Source organism: Belonocnema kinseyi, chromosome 5 (genome assembly GCF_010883055.1).
Source record: "Belonocnema kinseyi isolate 2016_QV_RU_SX_M_011 chromosome 5, B_treatae_v1, whole genome shotgun sequence".
Taxonomy (NCBI): domain Eukaryota; kingdom Metazoa; phylum Arthropoda; class Insecta; order Hymenoptera; family Cynipidae; genus Belonocnema; species Belonocnema kinseyi.
Window position 1 is genome coordinate 109,423,275 of NC_046661.1, and position 18,195 is coordinate 109,441,469.

An 18,195-nucleotide genomic window follows, 5' to 3' on the forward strand; every position below is an offset into this window, starting at 1 on the left:
GTAAATATTTTTTGACAATTGTGATGTTAAGTCTGAAGGGGCTAACATAAAATGTTACATCACACGTAAGAAATATAAATGTGAATAATATTTTATTAAAATTAAATTGAAAATCGCTGGTTTTATATTACAAGTACAACATCTAAATACATAATTCAGACTCTTTCCTCTCATTGCTTATTCCAGTTTTTTCCCTTTTCTAAAGAATTCTTCTTTTTTCTCCTATTTTAAACACACTTTTTCCATTTTATTAGTTAAAATGCAAACTGAATCAAAAGAAGCAAATAATTTTAAAAAAAAACTATTTTTCGTTGAATGTTCATTTTTCTTATTTGCAAAGAATACTATTATATTTTTGGTGCAGAATTCAACTCTTTTGTGGAAAATTTTTCTTTTTGGTATGAAGATTTATCTCTTCTGGTAAAAAATGTGTTGCGGTTGAAATGCAACTATTGGGTTAAAAATTAATGTTTGAAGTTAACTCCTTTTTGTTTGAAAATTCTATCTTTCCTTTGAAAAGGCTTCTTTATTGGTCAAAAATTCAAAAAATTTTGTGAAATTCTTCTCTTCCGCTTGAAAGTTCAACTATTTCTTTTAAGATGCATCTATTTGGTTGATGATTCATTTTTTCGATTTTGACAATTAAACTATTTTCTATACATTTTTTTTCTGCTCGAAAATTCGACTTTTTGGTTGTTCAACCAAAATCACATGTATTTGTCGGTAATTCAATTGTTTGTTTAAAACTTCCTCTTTTTTAGTAGATAAGTTCTTGAATTAAAATTCGTCTGTTTTCTAAAAGAGTAATCTTTTTAGCATAAAAATTGAACTATTTGGTTAAAAATTCAACTGTTTTTGGGTAAAGTTGCATTTTTTGTGTTAAAAAATGCGACAACTTTGATGAAAATTCATCTTTGTAGGTTGATAATTTAACTGTGTGGTGAAAAATTTAACCGTTTTGCTTCAATCCGACCCTTTTGCTTGATAGTTGTTTGTTCGATAATTTAATTTTTTTTATATAAATTCCACTATTTGGTTAAAAATTTATCTTCCTTGGTTCAACATTTACTTTGTTGGTTAAAAATTCAACTTTCTCCTAAAAAACCCTTATTTTTGACTTGAATATTCAACTATATATTTGATTAAAAATTCAAAGGTTTTTAAGAAAATTCATCTCTTTTACTTGAAATTTAAACTTTTAGGTTGTAAAAGTAACTGACTTCCAAAAATTCGTTACTATTTGGTTAAAAATGCAACTGTTTTTGGTTGAAGTTTAGTCTTTTTTGTTTAAAAAGTCGACCATTTGGTTTAAAATGTATCCTGGTAGGTTGACAATATAACGATTTGATACAAAATTCAAGTATTTGGTTCAAAATTCGTCCCTTTGGCTTGAAAGATCAAATATTCTGTTCTTCTTTATTCATAATATGTCCCCTAAAGGTTTACATGACTTCCATTCCTTACAACCGCTTACATATTTTTAAAAAATCTTATGCTTACTTTATACAATTATTTACAACTATTTACAATTATTTACAAAAAGTCTTAGATCTAGTTCCTTATCTCTATTTCCTGTGATAACGCAATTTAGGACTTATTATCTATATGAGTGAGCGAGCGAACCAAAGTGAGAGTACAAGCGAGATAAAGAGCATGAGAACGAAAACGCATCTTACTCTACTTATAATATTACATAATAATTACTTACAATCTTTACACTTCTTATCTAAGTGACTTCCATTTCGATTTCTTTCTCTTTTTCGTATACCTCTAATTTACCATTTTCTTCACATGCATTCTATCATTCTCTCTTATTCGCTCTTCTAGCACTCTCCAACTCCTTCATCTACTCTTATCCTAATCCATCGTCTCCTAAAATCTTAACCACATTCTTTTGCCAACTTCCGTTATCTTATATTTCTTTCCTACATACTTCCCATACATGCTCGCATCTTTCCTCCTCCCATTCACATACTCTATACTTTCTGTTCTCTTCTTTTTCCCGATACATCTCCTCCCCTACCTTGTTTGCCAATCTATATCTTGCTATTCTAGTCCACCTTCTCTCTCTTCATCCCTTTTCTAAATACTTCGGTACGCCTTCCTTTTTTATCAACTTATACGATTTATTGTATTTTGATTTCTCAATCATCCCCCATCTTGCTCTTAATTATCTTTCCCTCTGCTTTTTTGTAATTCTTCATAGCTTACTCCAGTTCGGTCTTCTATGTTTCTAGCATTAAAAAAATACATCCTGTCTTTTTTTATCTCGCTAATTCTATCGTCCTTTCTCTCCTCTCTTCTACCTTATCAAACATTTTCTCGCTAACTCCCCTCCCTTCCCCTCCCTCAGCTTCGTCTGAAATTCCCATGCTCTCTTTCCCTCTCTAATATTCAATTTATCCCTTTGCGCTTCTTTTCTCAATATATATCCAGGCATCCTCCAGTCTACTTCTAGTGTCCATCTTATATACCTTTCTTGTACACTTTCAATACCTTCCCTTTCTTTTCATCCCTATATATCTGCTCCGTAGCCTAATACCGGCCATACTAGCATATCAAATAACCACATTCCCCTTTTCCAATTTTTGTAACCTTCTTTTTCCTATTTCCCATATCTGTTTCATTACCCTGGCTGTTTTTCATCCTTTGTCTTATATGAGCTCTATGATCTCCATTCGTTTATAAGATACATACAAAATTTAAACTCTTTTACTTCTTCTTACTTTATTTCCTTCCATCTCCCGACCCATTCTTTCTTCCTTCCCCCTCCTTTTCTAATTTTTTTCTAAATTCACATTCAGCTTTTTCCCATCTAAGTATTTCTCTAATCCTGTAATTAAGCTCGCCATCCTTTCTTCATCCTCTGCCATTAAAACTATGTCGTCTGTGTATGCCAGTGTCTATGTCTTTTCCTTTCCTATCCTAATTCCTCCCCAACCTTTTCTCCTCATTTCTTCTTCCAAGTCTGATATTAATATAATAAATAAAACTAAGCTTACAAGAAATCCTTGCCTCACTCCTTTCACCAACCATAAACTATCTCCTACTTGCTCTCCTACCTTTACCCTGCTATTTGGCCCTCTAAAAATTTCCGATACTCTCTTTATTAATCCCTCTCTTATCCCCTTTTTCATCATGACTTCTTCTATTTGGCATCAGTCTAATGAGTCAAACGCCGCCTTGAAGTCCACAAACATGGCTGTCATTTCCCAACCTTCCCTTTTAATTCTCTTATTTACTAAATAGTTCAGAACATATATGTTGACCATCAGTCCCATTTCTTTTCTCAACACTGTCTGATTCGGTGGCTCTATTCTTTTTCCTCAAATTCTTTCTTCAATCTCTTCGACAAAACCGTTACATGTACTTTATACAGATTTGGCATCAGCGTCACACCCCTATAATCTTCGACCTCTTTTCCTTTGCCTTTCTTCACTATTGGTGTCACTACTCCTTCATTTCATAACTTTAACTTCCCCTCTCCTCTCCATACCTGATTACACATAATCCATGCCCATTCCTCTAGTTCCGTCCCTCCATATTTCTATACTACATTTGGAATCTCATCTGTACCAGGTGTCTTTCCATCCTTCATTATTCTTAACATCTTGCCTATTTCTTCCCTTGTTATTTCTACTTTCTTATTTTTTCTCTACCATATTTCCCTCCATTCGTAACTTTTCTCTCTACTCATCCTAGCAAATCAAAAAAATATTTTTTTTATTCTATCATTTCATTATCTTGATTTACTCTTTTTCTTCTTTCTCTTTCTCTATTCACTACCTTGCACACCTCTTTTTTCGTACAAAGCCACCTCTCACTCAAACCTTTTATGCTCTTCCTCTTTATTTTGATAACACAACTCAGTATACTCTTTCTTTTTTCTCCTATATTCTTCCCCATTACTTTTTTTTCGCCACCTTTTTAGTTCCTTCCTGTCCTCGTTTTTTTCTCTTCATACTCCTCATCCCATCCACTTCTATTCCTCCATTTACTAACTCACTAACTTACTTACTTAATCTTACACATTTTACCTTTGCTCCCTTTTTATTCATATTACTATTACTTTTTTCTCCCTCTAATGTCACTATTAAGGGAAAGTGATTCGAATCAATATAATCACCTACCTCTAGTTTCTTGACCTTCTCTCTTACCTCATCATCCACTATCACATAATCAATTAACGTTCCCCGTTCTCCTCCTGAGTGTGTATATTCTCCTTCCTTCAGTACTTTATCTTTGGATTTCCTTCCTCTCTCTTCTAACCATTCCCTTCCTCTTATATCTCCTGTTCTTGCATTGAAATCCCCAACTATTATAAGCCTGATCTCTTATTTATTTTCTTCAACCTCTTTTACTTTTAATGCTTTTTTTTGTTCTTTCTTTTCTTTCTTATCTTTCCCTGTTATGCATTCGTTCCTTACTCCCATCACTATTCTTCTCATTGCTTTGCCCTTTTTATTCTTCCTCTTTGCATTTTGAACTTGCAATTTGTAATCTCTTGGTGACCTCCCTCTTACTCTATCCCATCCTTTTTCATCTAGCTACGTCTTTATCAGTATAACTACATACCATTGTGTCAAATTTCTCATAAACTGTATATTCTTTCTCTCCAATCCTGCTATATTCCAGTCGCATATCTTCCATTCTTCACTAATTTCGTTTTCGCCTCTTTTTGCTTCTTTCTATTTCTTATTTTCCTATCTCTCATTCCTTCCTCTCCTTGTTTCCCAATACCTAATTTCTTACTATCTCTTCTCTTTTTTCATCCCAATCCCACCATACTCCGTCTATCTGTATTCTCTCACACTTAACCCATGTTCCTTTTCCTTTTTTTCTTTCCTCCACCACTATTTTCCTTAACTTATACTGCATCTTCCTTTCTACTCATGTTATATTATCCTCTATTCTCTTCGAGTTTCCATAAAACATCCTCTTTTTTGTCATCACTTACCTCTCATGTTCCCATTTCTTTAGTTTCACCGGTACTATTCACTTCCTTCTTCGCGCTTCCCTTTCTACACTTCTACACTTCTCACTTGCTTTATCTCTACCTTAGCATCAATCCTTTCTAGTACTTATTACACTCCTTCATCTAGCTCCTTCCCCTATAATCTTATACCCTTTATCACTATGTTACTTTTTCTTTCTTCCCTCTCTTTCCTTTCTATTCTTTGCTCTATTTTTCTCAGTCTTTCCTTCTCCGTATTCCCACTCTCGCCCCACCAAAATACCGGTTCGAACTTTCTATTTCCTGTATCCTACCTTGCATCTCCACTGTCTTTTTATTATTATCTTCCTGCTTCTCTAGTTTTTATTTTAATGACTGCATCCTCTTTTCTAACTGTTTCCTGACTTGTTCCCATTTCTCCCCTTTTCTCCTGCTTTTCTTCATGAATCCCCATTACTTCTAACATAATTTCGCGCATTTCTATCAGTCTTTTCCCTTTCATCGGATCTTCAGTTTCATCCTCATTTCCTTCAGTTGCCTTACTATTCTCCTCCTTCTCTACAAAATTAAGCTTCTCCGGCTGCGATCTAAGCATTTTTAAATATTTTAAGGTCGAACCGATATCTTCCTTCTCTTCACTCGCTATGATACTCGCTTCGCTAGCCATGAATCCAATTCAAACGATTCCGCCTTTTATCCTTCCCTGCCTCTATCTATCATCGCAGCCTGGTACCCAACTAATACCACAATTCGATAAACCCAGTCCTTTCACCCGTTCACAAATCTCAAACCAACCTAACCTCAACTGCTACAAAAATCTGTCTGAATCCTCAAAAAACATCTTCAACCCCTTATAAACCTCACAATCCCTCAATCAATCTCTCACATCCAAACCCATCTATACTCTTCCACAATCCACTCACCTGAAATTTCACCACACATATCAGAAAAACTCAGCATCAACAACTTCCACTGCTTTAGACTTTCATGCTGGTAAGGCAAGTCCAAATATTTTGTTATAACTGAAACCATTTGGTTAAAAATTTATCTTGGTTAGTATGCATTCTTTTTAGTTTAAAATTCATCTTCATTGGTTGAATATTCAACTTCCTTCTAAAAAATCGTCTTTTGGCTCTTGAAGATCCAACTATCTGTCAAAAAATGCAACTATTTATGGTTGTAGTTTAATATATTTACTTCAGAAATTCAAACCTTTGCTTGGAAATTCAACTACGTGTTTTTTAAAAACTTTTTTTGTTGAAAATTATTTTTTTTGTGAAAAAGTATACTTATTTGGTTATAAATGCAACTGTTTACTCTGAACCTAATTTTTTGGTTGGTTAAAAATTCAATCTTTCTTTGCGGCTAGAAAAGTCAATTGGTTTATAAAATATTCCAGTTTTTATCATGAAAACTCAACTTTTTCGTTAAAAACGCATTTCTATTAGTAGAATCTTTGATATTTTTTGGCTGAAAATGCCACCATTAAAAAAATGCAATATATTATAACTATATATTTAAAAGAATTTATTTCCCTATATACTCGGAAAAAATCATTCTAGTTTTTCTGTTTTGAGAGCATTTTAGCTGTGAAGTCGGTTAAATGATAATGCTTGAATGTTTTGTGTTTTATTGAAGACGTTCATCAAATGAAATCGATAAGAAAATTTTAACCTAAAATGAACCATGGAGGTTCAAGTTTTGTTTGATATGTGATGAAGAAGTGGCTCCTAAACAGTCCCCGAATAATTTTGTTCTCGGATTAAGAAAAAAATGTTTTTCTGGGGTCAAATGCTGCTATTAAAAAAAATGTTTAACTTTTCATCATGCATTTCATTTGCTTTGTTAATTTTGAATAACCTCCATATTATTTTTTATTTTAGTAATAAAAGAATCTTAAAATAATATAATATATGCACGAACAAGTTGCGAAATGTGAAATCTCTCAGCTAATTTTAAATTTGAGAAACAAGTAGACTGATGTTGTAAAATTTAATTTGAAGAACAAAAATTATGATTTATCCAAGTGTTTTAAATTCTGCAATCTAGACGTCATCAAAAACTACTTTACGTTGGCAATTAATTTTTTAAATTAAAAATTCAACAAAATTCATTTCACCCGATACACTTCAATTCATATGTACTAATTTTACGAAAATACATTTTAAGATGATTCAAATATATATTGGAGACGTCTCAGTAAGTGAAATATATGATTAATGCTTTTGTACTTTTATCCGGATATCTGTATTATCATCAGAGAATAACAAAATTTCTTAACGTCTTTACAGACTAGATAGAGCTGTGAATTAAAGTTTGTTTAATTAAATATTTTTTCATAAAAAAATGTGTTATTCATAGCTTCACCTAGTTTGTAAAGACTTTAAGAAATTATGTTATTCTCTAATGATAATACAGATTGCTCAACAAATTTGACTTGTAACACCTGGCATAGTAATGCGCGTATTTCTGAAAATATAAAATTTGATCGATCTCTCTAGTAACTTCATTGAAACGCACCCGACTGGCATTCAGAAGCTCTGTGTTTCGTTTCCCAGCGCGGGGAAAGGAGAAGATTTTTGTTTTTCAGGGAAAAATTTATATTAAAAAAAAATTTGTTTCAACCCGAAAGGAACCATGGAATCCGAAATAAAGAAAAATCTCTGGATGTGTGTCATTCACTAGATACTTATTGTTGTTTTTGAATTTTACTTTCTGTTCAAGATTCTTTAAAAAAAAGTTTTCTAATACAAACGCGTCAATTTGTAACTGCACACATTACAATCCGAATTGCATAAACTGTATCGAATTGCACACAGTCTTAGAATTTGTTTTCAGGGAAAGTTGATTCAATCGATAGGCCTGTTCGGAGAACATTTTTATTTGAAATTTTACCAAGATGGAGCGATAATTATACTTAAAATAATGCCATTTTCCAGTCCAACATGAACGCGGTTTTCTACATTTGTAGGGAACCTTGCACCGATTGGGTGAAGAACTGCACCATTAATGGCACCACTTTTTAAAAGCATAGCTTGCATTTTGCCGCGCTAACATTCTTGCTCAGAGAGTTGTTTGACTTTTGCAGCCAAACCAACGTCGTTTGTCATTCTTACATAATCATAGTGATTCTGATGTCGCAGTCACATCCAGATAGGAAATGCATGGTCAGGTTGTATTCGGAGACGCCCATTGTAAACAGTGCCATTAAACACATCTACAAAGATATGGGTTCGTTCTTGAATTTTAATAAATGGAAAATGATTATTTAAAGTTGAAATGTCTCGATGACTTATAATTGGAGCTGAAGCTTCTGGTTGAAGGCCTGTAACGTGCTTTCTCTATTGGAGCCCGCCGAAAATATTTGCGATTCACCAAGAAAAGTGTACCTAAGCTGGGAATACCGACCTCGTTTCTACGCTATTTGATGGATTACCTGCAACATTTCGTATCCCCCGTTTTTTCTGTGCATCAACTTCAAACATGTTAGCTTTTAACAACTTTAAATAATTAATAAATATTGATATCAAGTGCATTATTTTAATACTACAAACTGCTTTATAAAAAAATGAAGGATAATAAAATAAAGGAATTTGTCAAAAAGAGAAATAGTGATGGGGAAATGCTATATGATGCAGACGGGATACTAGACGCTTTCAGAGACTATTTTAGGGGCAATTCGGAGATGAAGCTACAGGAAACCACAACTGCGATGTAGAACACGATGCGTTAGAAAACTCAATTGAGAAAGTCCGTGTCACTGAGATTAGGAATATAATTAAGAACTTGAAAAACGGCAAGGCTGCCTGGGTAGACTGTATTAACGCTGAAATGCTTAAACACGGTGGCAAGTACATACCACAAGCGACTGCAATAATTACAGAGGGATAAGCTTATTAAGTACCGTAAGTAAAATATACTCAAAAATACTTATTCGTAGGGTAATTAAAATAACAGAAGAAAATATTTGAGAAGTCCAAAGTAGGTTTATGTCAGGAAGGTCATGTACGGATCAAATATTTAGCTTAAGGCAAATCACAGTAAAAAGTTTGAGAGTAGGAAAAAAAGTTTTCTGTGCATTTGTTGACCTAGAAAAAGCTTTTAGAATTGCATAGAAGTAAACTTTGGGAAGTACTGAAAGAGTAAGGAGTCAATGGATGTCTCCTACAAGCTATAAAAACAATATATGCTGGTGATAATATATATGGGACACAGAGTGACTGTTTCGATATTATTCAAGGCGTTAGAGAAGGATGTGTTATGTCTTCATGGTTATTTATATTATTTATGGACAAGTGTTTAAGAATGGCTCTTTTGGACGAAGAAAGTGTGGGTCTCAAAACAATAAAGGTACGTTCACTGTTAAAAATTTCTGTAGGAAACTTCCACTACATGTATTGGAAGTTTATTTCCGAAACATAAGGTAACGCTGCAATACACAATGCTGTAGTTTCCAAATTCTGGCATTCGTATGCCACCTTACATATTTTGGAATTTTATGATACAAGTCTAGTAGCTGGATATCTCGACTCCTGTTGAAGAGAAAAATTAGAACAACAAATTTAAATCATTTCTGAGAACACTTGTTCCTGGCAAACAAGTTTCTGCCCGCGTGAAAAAAGTTTGCACCAGATCGAGCACCAGGTAGTATAATGCGTATTCTACGAGAAATTTAAAAAATTTAAATTTCCTTAATAATGAACACAATTCCAAATGGTGATTCGAAAACCCGGGAGCCCCAGGTCGCGCCCCAGGTATCTTCATACGTATTCTACGAGAACTTTTTCAACAGCTAGATTGTTCCAACAGCTAAAATGACTAAAAATTGTGAGTCAACGATCCGGGTGCACCAGATCAAGCACCATGTAGTACAATACGTTTTCTACGAGAACTTTTTTAAGAATTTTAATTTCGTCAATAATGAAAACAATTCTAAATGGTCAGTCGACGACTCGGGTGCACCAGGTCGCTCCTCGGGTAGTTTAGGACGTATTCTACGAGAACTTTTTCAAAATTTAGATTATTCCAACAGCCAAAACTACTAAAAATTAGAGTCGACCTGAGGCGCAACCTGTTGCACCCGGGTCATCGACTAACCATTTGGATTTTTTGTTATTATTCACAAACTTTAAATTTTTTTGAAGTTCTCTTAGAATACGTATTGTACTACCTGGTGCTTGATCTGATATACCCGGATCGTCGACTCACAATCTTTAGAAAATTTTACTGTTGAAACAATCTAAATTCTAAATGAGTTCTCTTAAAATACGTGCTCAACTATCTGGGGCGCGACCTGGTGCACCCGGGTCGTCGACTAATCATTTGGAATTGCTTTCATTATTCACTAAATTAAATTTTTTTTAAAGTTCTCGTAGAATACGCATTAAACTACCTGGTGCACAAACCGGTGCACCTGGATCGTCGGCTTACGGTTTTTAGTAATTTTGTCTGTTTAAACAATTTAAATTTCAAACAAATTCTCGTCGAATACGTATTAAACTACGTGGTGCTCGACTTAGTGCACCGAGATCGTCGACTCACAATTTTTAGTTATTTTGGCTGTTGAAACAATCTAAATTTCAAAAAAGTTCTCGTAGAATACGTGCTATGATACCTGGGGCGCGACCTGGTGCATCCGGGTTATCTACTAACTATTTGGAACTGTTTTCATTATTCACTAAATTAAATTTTTTTTAAAGTTCTCGTAGAATACGCATTAAACTACCTGGTGCTCAAACCGGTGCACCCGGATCGTCGGCTTACGGTTTTTAGTAATTTTGTCTGTTTAAACAATTTAAATTTCAAACAAATTCTCGTCGAATACGTATTAAACTACGTGGTGCTCGACTCCGTGCACCCGGATCGTCGACTCACAATTCTTAGTTATTTTGGCTGTTGAAACAATCTAAATTTCAAAAAAGTTCTCGTAGAATACGTGCTATGATACCTGGGGCGCGACCTGGTGCATCCGGCTTGTCTACTAACTATTTGGAACTGTTTTCATTATTCACGAAATTTAAATTTTTTTAAAGTTCTCGTAGAATACGTATTAAACTACCTAGTGCTCTACCCGGTGCACCCGGATCGTTGACTCACCATTTTAAGTAACTTTGACTGTTGGTAATTTCCTGTGTACAATTTTCGTCTTACAAACGCTCTAATACATGCATTGGGATGCTGGACGATGAGATCACGATTTACAACACTTACAATACATGTATTGCAATTTAGTCATTCCAATACCATGGTTGCAATTTTACCTTACGCTTGTATTGTAGAATTGTGGTAGATGTGTGGCAGAACTCCAAACATTTTTAACAGTGTAGGTTAGCGTTCGCAGATGATAAGGTTGTTATGGCAGAGTCATCAAAGACTTGTAAAGAATATTGAATAAATTTAATGCAAGCATAAAGAGCATGGGCCTTAAAATTAACGCAGATAAAACAAAAACTATGGTTTCGAAGAAAACAGTAAGAAAACAGAATGCAATATTGCATTCAATGATGATTAAATGGGACGGGAAGACAGCTGATGCTTTATATAGAAGCATAAACGAAGGTAAAAAGGTTATTGATAGAGCAGGGCGGCCCCTTACCAGAAGTAAAAATATATAAAATAAGGCTAAAATGTCAATAGATAACTCTATATTTATACCGAAATAAATAGTTTATTTATTTATGCCGAGTAAAATTAACGCAACTGACATGAGATTCTTGCGCATAATATGCGGAAAAACTCTGATAGACAAACCGAGTAACGAGATAATTCTCAAAGAATGTCGTGCAGAAGAGACGCTAGTAGACGCATGGGAAAGAAATAGATTAAGATGGTTCGGGCATGTTGATAGAATGCGAAATGAGTGACTAACGAAACAAATGTATTAAGGTAAAGTAAATGGCAGCGTCCCCAGAGGCAGACCGTGGAAAGAATGGTTAGAATTTGTGAATGAGACCCTAGTTGGAAGAGACATATTAGAAGCCACAGAAACACGAGAGCATGCATGAAAAAATGCATGGACTTAAAAGAAGCTAGAGAAGTAAGCCCGAATAGAAAAATATGGCAGCAAATAGTTAATACAAAGATTGCCAGTAGTGGTCGGGACACCTGAAACAAAAGACCTTGGATACTAATGGACCCAAGTAGAGAACCTCACATGACGACTTCCCCGCAGAGTGAGTCTCGCCTACCACGAAAAGGAAATGGCCTAATTGGCTCAGTTGGTTAGACACTCGGAATTCACCTCAGAGGTCCGGGGTTCGATCCCTGAGCCGGTACCTCTAGAAATTCTTCAATGTACCTTTACCGAGGTTCTGGTGGTTCGGAACGCACCTTAAGCTGTAGGTCCCCCCATCGTGTACTTGACTGCAATCCAGTCCGTCAATGATGGGGTAAAAACCATGCTTTGTCCAATATGTCTGGGCAGACTTCTCACATCAGATCACTTGATTGCATGATAAAAATGCGTCCGTGACTGTTGATATATACCGGGACAGCCCCGTGCAAAATGATCAAATAAAAACCAACTCTAACCAAAAATGCCTTCGACATATTGGGCAGTATAAGCCTGTGACAACATTTCGCCACAGAAATGTTTTTTATAATAATACAGTATAATTGAGTGGTTGCATGCTATTAAGGACCTACTTGCATTTTCAGAAGTTTCTTGTTTTTCGTTTGCTCTTCATGAAGTTATGTTAAAAACAAATTTAAAAAAAGTCGCTTCTAATCATAGAAGTAGGTCTGTCAAAACGAACTGTCACTTTCACAGATTGCACGTGAATTTCTATTTTAATGCATGGTTCTAATTCGAAAAAATTGACGAAACTAACTCATATCAAAAGAGAGCATCAGATTCATCACTTGAGAGATAAGAAAATTATTCTAAAAGTTTATTAAAATATTCTTAATATAATTTCAACAAATAAAGGGTCCGGGATCTAACCCTGTTAACTGACATTTCAGAAATCTTTCACTGAGGAAAAAAATCGTTATTATTTTTGCAATTTTCAATGTTTTTTAAAACTGTAAAAAGTTTTTGGTTAATTGACTGGTAAAAAAAATAATACACGTTAGTTTTATAACATTTGAAATTAAATTGAACGTTAAATCACAATTGAAAGCTATTCATATGTTATCTATAAGGTTCCTGCCGTCTAAACATATTATCTGCAGTGTTCTACCGCTGGTTTTCCATTGTTTTTTTCGGGTTCGCATGTTTCTGCGTTGTATTTCAAGCTGCGGGTTCACCCTCGTCTTTACAGCGATCTGTAGACGACAAAATCTAAGATGACGTGAAAGTAGCCACAAAAAACTGTTGACACACTTAGCTGTACACAGACACGTGTCTTAAAGGGTTATTCTATGCTTCAACTTAGCCGTTGTGAGAAAAAGCACGAATTTCCCATAAGACGCCATGGACAGGTAACAGGTTTAGATAGCGGATCTATGCTTTAGACACCAAAACGCGATTTTCAAAAAACCATTTTTTTTAATAAAAGGAATTTTGCCGTTTAGCCTGCGCTATAAACATTGCATCGTCGACAAATATTATATAAAGACAAAATAGGATAACTATGATTATAATTATAAATTTTAGAGTTTAATTACTTTAAACAAATAATAATTTCAGAAGCTCTGAGTTTAAAATGTTCACTTTAGGTGAATCTACTTAGAGTTAAAAGTTTAGATCTTACTACGTGACTATCAGTCAGTTCAAGTATTAATGTGTTAACTATGATACATGATGACTTTGTGAAGCTCTTCCTCTGGAGTAATTGCTAGAGAGATTGATTAGCGACTTGGGTTGGAGAATGTAATGCCGACAGAAAGTATTACTTGAATAAACAACAGGGGAATTCCAGATTAATCTAAAAATCTGTACCCCTATCCCCTTAAACCACCTCGTACACTTCCCAGTCACACTTTTCTCATATGAACTCATTGATCCATATATCCTCATTGATCCTTATAACGAGGCTAGAACCAAGTGAGTCACACTTAGCCGGAATGGGATCTTGCTTAATTATATAATAATAATAGTACTGATAAAAAAACGAATAAACAGGATGGTAGCTCTAAGAAAGCATTCAGAGGTGAATTTTATCACTTCCAACGATCGCGACCGTTGTTTCAGTATAACAGCGGTATAGGACGAACTCCAAACTACATCATGCCATTGTACCTAAAGCATAATCGCAAAAGATTTCGAACTTCATTTTAAATTGACTTATAAGATCCTCATCTCATCAGTCACTTGACTTAGTCCGTGGCTATGATAAAAAACCGCGTTGACCGGAGAAAAAGTTTGACAAAAAAAGATAATACTGAGCCTGGGTTGGGCGAACCACACGGAGAAAAATGGATGTTTAAACGTAGATGTTCAAAGGGTAAGATTGTAACACCTAACATGCAGATATTTATGCCAAACATTTACTATCTTTTTGAGTTGTTAGGCGTAAAAATATTTGTATGTTAAACTGAAACACATTAAGTTGTTAAAACCATCATAGCACATGCGCATCGCGCATTGGAATTTCATGACTATATCTGACGTTTATATATTTTCAATATTGCATTGATGGAATTTTACAATTATGGAACATTACCAAAGAATCAAAATTATCTGTCCATAAACAAAATTGGATAACGATTTTTTTTGTCTAGAGGAAGGAACAATGATCTTGCGTTTCAGGTTTCTTAACTTAACACATTTGACAAACTGTTTATAAATTTAAAATAAAATTTGAGGTTAAATAACTTAAAAAAGATAGAGCTTTAAATTCAGATTACAGATAATTCGTTCTCCGATTACTTACCCCTGTTTTTATTTTGAATTAAAAATATTAAACATAACCTCAACCTGACTGAATGTATGATCTGATCGACATGCTAACTTTGAACACTTGGATTGTTGTTCCATAGTTAAACATAAAATATCCTAACCCTGAAAATTTAGATGTTAAGTTTGAACATCCATTCTTCTCCGTGAGGACTTCACAAGTTAGAGCTCCAAAGTTCGATCACTGAGCTGGTACCTCTGGAAAATTTTCAAAGTACGTCTGCCGAGTTTCTAGTAGTTCGGAATCAACCTTAAGCTCTAGGTCCCCACATCGTGCACATGGCTGCAACCCAGTCCGTCAATGATTACATAAAACTAGGCTTTACTCAATATGCCCAGGCACACTGTTCTCATCAGATCACTTGATTGTATTAAAAATGCATTCCTAACTGATGATATATACCTGGACAGCTGCGTGCAAAAAGCTGCGTAGAGAAGTTTTCCACCTTAAGCCTGAAACATCATTTTAAGTAATAATAATAATCACTCAGAGAAATTTCATCTTATGTCAAAGATGCTTTTTAAACGAATGGAAGTTCCTCTTAAATTTAAGGTTGAGAGGAGTTTCATTAGGCACAAAAAGGATCTTTTTGCAGAAAATATTATCCTTTTGCAAAAAAGTTCTTCACTTGAACTTGCAGCCAAATAATTCCGCTTGTATAAAAAGGATTTTCAATTGGTTTGAAACAAAACAGGCAAAAGGTTGAAGCTTTTGTTTTAAGACAACTTTTTCTCTGAGAGAAAACAAAAGAATAATGATTGAATTTTGAATGCCTGTTTCTTGCGTGGATTTATTACAATAACAATTTTCGTTTCATTTTTTCAGATTAACTTGGAAAAGGGATTGGAAAATTGGTAAGTTACTTTAATAATATATCGGTTTTTTATGCTCTTTCGAAATTTTTCAATTTTGCAGGATTTTAATTTCAATTTAAGTTATTAAAGCATAAAATAGTTAGATTTCAAATATGCATCAGTATTCAATAAGTAATTTAAAATTTTTCATTCCGACTGTTTTTAATGTTAATATTGTTTCACAAACGTTATTTTAGTTCTGTAGATTTGAAATTCAAGCTTTGAACTTTAAGGATATCTTATCACAAAATATTCACCCACAAATGTTTCCATTTTCTATGTGAAATTGTCAATGTGTTATTTCCAAAACTATTTAAACTTAATTAAAACCTATTTCCTGTGATATAGCGTTGATGAACCAAAATTTAAAATTCTACCATTTTGGATGTTTGAGTTGCAAAATATTTGACTATTTTGGAAATCATACAAATAGTGGCCTTCGACAAAAAATTAACATCCGAAAATGGATTTATTCAGGTTTTAGTTTAGAATAGTGGAAACAAACAATATGGAACTAATGTGAATTAGGAGGCGCTAAGTTCAATTTCCTAATTTTATATTCTTCGTGAAAGCAAGTATTATTTAACATACATTGGCTTCTACTGTTCTTCGCCAACGCTCAGGAAATTAGTGGAATCCATGATGAAAGAAGGCTTGACTCTATAAAGTCATCCGCTATTTTTCGCACTTCAGCTTTAATTAGAATTTGGTGCTCAGTTAAGCTATTTTGTAACGAACGAAAAAGATGGTAATCGGACGGGGCATTTTCTGGAGAGTAAGCCAGATGCGGCAGAATTTCCCATTGCAAATCTTCTATGGTTTGGCGGACCACGGAACTTCTGTGATCTAGCGTCGTTATGCTGTAATATTAACTTCGTCTTCATCCATACCCAGAATATGATTTTTTTTCTTTGATTTTTTTTCGCCAAACGGTTCAATTGAAAGTAATAACGTTCGCAAGTATTATTACTTACTAGAAAGGCTAGCCAAGGTCCGCCTCCCATTTGATGTTCTGAAGTATGTTTTAGTGCATAACAAAAATGGACATGTATTTTTTTATGTGTTCTTAATTTTATATTTTGGGAGTGAACACACCCCTCAAATTCTTCAAACAGTTACTTAAGAAATATAATTTTCAGTGAAATTAGTAATTTCAGAGACAGTTTAAACTTTGTTCAGAATGAAATTATGTTACTAGATTGCAGTGAATTATTGGTTTTTTAACCAGCATACCCTTAAACGGGGGTTATCTACCTCCAATAGCTAATATACAAGAAAATTTCTGATTTTTACCCAAGTTGAATGTTATGTCTGATTAATTTATAAAGTATAATAATAAAGACAAGACGCTATACGTTTGGAACGGAGTGTAAAAGCACTCCGTTCCAGATTCAAAAAAGATAAAATACCTTAATGTAAACTTTTATTTCCTTGAACAATTGTAACAGTTTCAGTCTAATAGTCATACTAAAAATTTATCTTCATTACAAGAAGCATTGTTAAAATAGAAAAAATCGCAGTATATCGACATAAAGCACCCCCATTTTGATTCGAAGTGGTTAAAACATTAAAATTTCACGGTACTTACGTACATACTCTACGAGATATTATTCTTCATATTTAATACGCATATGGTGATCATGAAAGAAATGTATCATACACAATTATTCTTCACAAAAAAAGATCTAATAACTAAGCTCTCGTTACAATATGCACATTTGACTTGTAAAGATTCTTAAAACGCAAAATCTAGGGGGTTTTCAAAGTATTCTATCCTGCTGTCTGCATAAACATTTTGATATCATGATTACTGAAAAAGGTTTTTGTATTTAGGAGAAGAGGATAGCGGATGATCAACAAGATATTGGAGTCTATTAATATTGTTTCGCAAGTGGCGATTTATGTCATAACTATGTAATAAAACATAACCCGAAAAACATTTAACAACATTTTTCCAAACTCGAAACCCATATACGTCTAATGGCTGGATCATACGTGTGGTTCCTTTTTCTCACAACCGTGAGATAGGTGGTTACAGTCTGTAAAGGAATCAATACGATGATCCAGCAAAAGCCTCGTGCACCTTAAGAACACGGAGTAACCCAAGGACAACCGCCTTCTGAATTTTTCCCGCAAGTGTTCTAGCATATTATTGACACGCAGGGATGCTTTTTAGGCAATTAGCAAGTGAAAGCTTGGCACCTCCAAGAGCGCCGATGATAAGGACGATCAGTTTAACAGAATATTCCGGGTACAATCGTTGCAACTCCCTTATAAGGTCTCGATACCTCTCTTTCTTTTCATTCTCCTTGGCTATAATGTTTTTGTCAGCTGGTGCCGAAAATTCGATAACGAATATGGTTCGCTTCTTGAAGTCAAGAAGAACCATGTCAGGCCTCGAGTGAGCAACAGAAACAATTGTCGAGAATATAAAGTTCCAGTATACGCGGCACTTCCCATTCTCGATAATTGACTCAATTTCCCTAGGAGCATTTAGAGGAGCGATATTAAGGTGAATGCCGTAGGAGTGACAGAGATGGTAATAAAG

The 18,195-nt window shown here is 34.3% G+C and overlaps 1 protein-coding gene across 2 annotated transcripts in view; it reads left to right on the top strand.

Moving 5' to 3' along the window:
• LOC117173164 (calexcitin-2) overlaps positions 1-18,195 on the top strand; it is a 235,921-nt gene that overhangs the window by 64,331 nt on the left and 153,395 nt on the right. For both annotated transcript variants that reach the window (XM_033361575.1, XM_033361576.1), the window contains exon 2: positions 15,619-15,647. The gene's annotated coding sequence lies outside the window, so the exon portion shown is untranslated. The remainder of the gene's footprint in view (positions 1-15,618; positions 15,648-18,195) is intronic.